At 36.3% G+C, this 4,527-nt stretch overlaps 1 long non-coding RNA gene across 1 annotated transcript in view; it reads left to right on the top strand.

Moving 5' to 3' along the window:
• Window positions 900–4,527, top strand: part of LOC109849851 — an 11,038-nt gene continuing 7,410 nt past the window's right edge. Inside the window, exon 1 of the long non-coding RNA XR_002249248.1 lies at window positions 900–1,193. This is a non-coding gene — a long non-coding RNA (uncharacterized LOC109849851). The remainder of the gene's footprint in view (window positions 1,194–4,527) is intronic.

Below are 4,527 nucleotides of genomic sequence, written 5' to 3'. Positions count from 1 at the left end.
CAGACTAAATCTTTGGACAATTAAGTACCATACATCAAGGGTAACTGTCTGTACAGGAAAACATGAATAATTTTGATATGGGTCAGTTGGATTTCTGTTGGAACTAATGAGGGAGGGATGGGAGGGAGGAGGGAGGGGGGAGAGAGGGGGGGGGGGAGGCGGGGGGGGGGGGGGGGGGGGGGTGCGGGGGGGGGGGGGGGGGGGGGGGGGGCAGAGAGAGAGAGAGAGAGTTGACGGAATAATTTAGAAAGAAGTGATAAGTTAGTTTAGAGTTGATTGTTGAGGAATTTTAGTCTCCTTGCCTATTCCGATCTCCGCAATTTGGAAGCCAACCCATAATCAACAAGATATAAAACAACCATAATCAAGAAGAAAGAACACCGAGATTTACATGGTTCTGTCGACCAACTTCGACCTATGTACACGGGAAACAATATGAGAAATCCACTATGTATCAGGAAGAATTACAAGAGGAACCACTCAACTCTCATATCTCAATCTTTCAACCCTACATACATAATCAACTCTCATATTCTCTCTAAAACCTACTCCTTACAATCTTTTGAACAAACAAAGACTGTAAAACCCTCTCCTAATATTATAATCTTTTGCACGGACAAAGACTACGAAATTCTCACCTCTTGCCTAATATTTTTGAATCAGGGTACGCCCTCTACTAATCCTAGATTACAAGAATATTGGCTCTCCTTCTTCTCCTTAATTTTTCCTCCAACAATAGAAGAATATAGGGAAAAATGTGTTAAGGCCCCCCAAAAAATAAAGTGAATGTGACCTAGCCCCCAGCATTATTTTTTGTGTGTCAAAGCCTCTAATACATGAAATAATTATTTTCAGCCCCTATTTATATTTCCAAGACAGCTCAGAGAGAAATATTTTTACAAAACCCAAAACTGCCCTCTCTCTTCTCTCTCTTCTCTCCTCGACTCCGAGACTGTCGAGTCTGTGATAAGGGCGATCGGAGAGTGTGCCGAGGGGGCGATCACTGTGTGGAGACGGAGCGACGGTGAGGCGAGGCCCAAGGCCGAGATGTTCGTCGGGATCTTGAATTCGTTGGATGTGATGGCGTTCATTGCTAAGGCTGGTGGGGATCAGGATAAGGTCATAAGGACGCCGATGTCTGAGGTTGTGAAGCCAAATCAAGGCCTACTGAAGGAGGTCGATCCCGGGACTAGGTGAAAGTTTGAATCTTGTGATTTTGATCTTGGGTTTGATTTTGATCTTGATCTGACTGAGTGAAAGTTTGAATCTTGTGATCTAGGGGTTATCTCTTTGCCTGATCAATGTTTTGTGTATCTGGATTTCTATTTGCTAATTTTCACTAACCTTTCCTCTTATTTCGTTTAGACTTATAGATAATTATGTCTGATTTTGTTCAATTATGCATCAAAGTTCTTATATTTCTATGCATTTTGCGCAGACTGTAGCTGATTATGTGGGGTTCATCAACATGTCATAAATGCTTACGTATGAATGTTAATTCTGATTCTAGCTATAGCTCTATGCTTTATTTATTAATATTTAGTGAATGCTTATATTAGTAAATTGATCTTTATGTGTTTATGCACTCTGGCTGGGTTCTGATTTGTTGAAGAGGGGGTTGGCAGCAGCTGTTCAAGTATGATATATTGTCTGAACAAGCCTAATTATGGAAATATTTAAAGAAAGAGAGAGTGTTCGGATGAATATCTCCCTACAGGAAGTTGCTAGGAGTTGTATATTATTATACATTTAAAAGGAAAAGAAAAAAAAAACAAATAGTCGTAATAATATTCATAATTTTGATACCGTATTGGATCAACAAGGTTACTTATATCCATTATCAAATTTGTAGAAATTGTAAGCTACTTAAAATGTGCGATTGATACAATTATGAAGTGGTTAAAGCTATTAAGGCATGTAGCTAACTTGATAAGATTGTTCTCTTGGTTTAATTAGTTCTTTCTTTTAACTCTCAATTTGAACATCCTTTTTATGGCATGTCCGTTTCATGAGATTCTCGCTCACCAGTCACCAAATTTCTTGTTGTAAGATATTAAGATGTTAATACCTGTAAGCCATTGGTCCACTTTAACAATGCAGGTAGGATAGCCAATTGCAAAGGTCATGCACACAAAAATAGGATCTTTATGCAGTACTCACCCCGTCTTTTTGAGTAACTAGGTTGATTGCACGTGCAATGCACATGGTTTTTTTTTTAATTTATAATTTTATTTATATAGTTTTGTTATAAAATTATGTAATGCAAGTAATGGATTAAGAACTTAAATGTTATTTACATGAGAGTAAATTATGGCTACATAAAACATAGAATATCTAATTAAAACAACTGACAAAATATCTTTGCATCTGATTGCACTTTTAGTGTAAGTTTGCATTAATATATCATTTGATAATATCTTGCAAAGTTACTTGCAAAATAGAATATCTTTTAGTGTAAGTTTGCATTAATATATCATTTTATAATATCTTGCAAAGTTACTTGCAAAATAGAATATCTTATTGCTATTGCAATAGAATGTCAATCTCATATTTGAAATTACTATATATGAAGTAAATATGAAATTTTCTATGTGTTGTAATGAACATTTCCAGCAAGGGGAAAAACAGTGGAAAAAATTGTTCAATGCAAATTCTTGAAGCATTTTTTTTCACAATCATCCAACATATGCAAACAATTTTCTATAAGACAAATAAAATTTTCTCTCATTCTTATTCAGTTGCATTAGATGCAGGGTGCAATTTTCACATCAATACTATAGCAAAGCTGTTTCAGGGCGTGGAATCCTTGGTCATCGAGAGATGCTGCAGCCAATCGTTCAGATAATTCTGCCTCTGAGGCACTGTGAAATTTTGATATTTTGTTGTAGATAAAATAGCCTCCACATTCCCAGGTTGAGAGGTGGCTTCCAGCCGCTGGAAGATTAACCTACATCACAATCACGCCCCAACAGTTTACCATTTCTTGGTTAAAATTATCATAATATGGTCAATTAAGTAATGAACAGTCATTTGAAACCATGATGGAAGGCCGTGTTTTGGGGGGGTGTGCTTCATTTCCCAAAGTATTAAAATACCAAGTTAGTCATTCCAGTTCGTAAAAGATTAAAGGGGAAAATATCCTAAAAAGCGCTGTAGAATATCACATAGGGAGGAAGGAGTGACACGGACTCATCAGTGCAGGTAGTAGACAATAGTGATATCATTGATTGGTTGATCTTGAAACACAAGAGATACTTTTTTTCTCCAAGCCATAAATGGAACCTTAGAACCAAGGTTTGAAATCTAAGTATTGGTCATGCTCTCTGTTTGCCTTTGTGGGTTAGGATTCGGCTTAGAACCAAGGTTTGAAATCTAAGTATTGGTCATGCTCTCTGTTTGCCTTTGTGGGTTAGGATTCGGGACATTTGGTGGTTTTGGTAGTTTCAGATTGGAAATGTTCATACATGAAACCAGTTGATTAATCTCAAGCTTTCTGGTTATTTATTTTCCTTAGCACTATTGTATCAACTTTTGATACTTCAAAGTTCAAATACACTGTCTTGTCTTAGTTCTATTAGCCAATATTGACATGTATTACTTGTTATTGGCCAATGTAGCTGGTATCTGCTTGATTTGGTTGGCGTTGCTTAAATTAAAAATCCGATATGATATGACAAATACAGATCATTATTGGCTGATATTTCGACCTTCTTTAGAATACACATACCTTTAAGTTTGTTTCTAAATTTGAATTCTTACTTAAAGTATAATGATTTTTAGCTATTATAGTGTCACATATTTTACCTTCGGTCTTGCTTCAGAGTACACATGATTTCTCAGTGCTCATAGTGTCACATGCCTTTAAGTTTGTTTCGAAATTTGAATTCTTACTGAAAGTATGTAGATTGTTAGCTATTATAGTATGAAAGTCTAATACTCTGGTATGTAAGTCAACAAAACATTTTTATTGAGCAATTAATTTTGTCATTTTGTTATGCATCTCAGTTTCTCCTCTTCTGTGCAGCTTTTAGATGAAAACAAATGGTACAACTTTGACGATGGCCATGTTTCTCCAATAAATGAAGATGAAGTAAGGTCATCAGCTGCTTATGTTCTCTTCTACAGGAGAGTTAAGGTGAAGGATGAATCTCCTAGTGGACGGCAGCTATATGCAAATCCGAAGCCCAACTTATACCGAAGATAGATTTCACTATCAAAATTAAACAAAAACCCATGAATCATCCAATATAATTTACAGATAAGAGTTGTAGCTAGAGAAAGCTCATTGAAGGGCATTAAAAAAGTCAATTTTCCTATCCATGCATGCATGTATTCTCTCCCTGTTTGTCATATACCTGGGGGAATTGAATGTTGTAATCTCATCATTGGGAAGAGCCAACTCAAGATGAAAGTAACGTTAATGTTGCAGTTAAAGCAGCTTGTAGTCGTATTATCTGCAGACATTCATGGAATAAATTTCCATTAATATGGTCAATTAAGTAATGAACAGTCATTTGAAACCATGAG

This window comes from Asparagus officinalis, chromosome 7 (genome assembly GCF_001876935.1).
Source record: "Asparagus officinalis chromosome 7, Aspof.V1, whole genome shotgun sequence".
In the NCBI taxonomy this organism is placed as follows: Eukaryota; Viridiplantae; Streptophyta; class Magnoliopsida; order Asparagales; family Asparagaceae; genus Asparagus; species Asparagus officinalis.
The sequence above is the reverse complement of the archived record's forward strand: the minus strand, read 5'-3'. Positions and strand labels throughout refer to the sequence as shown.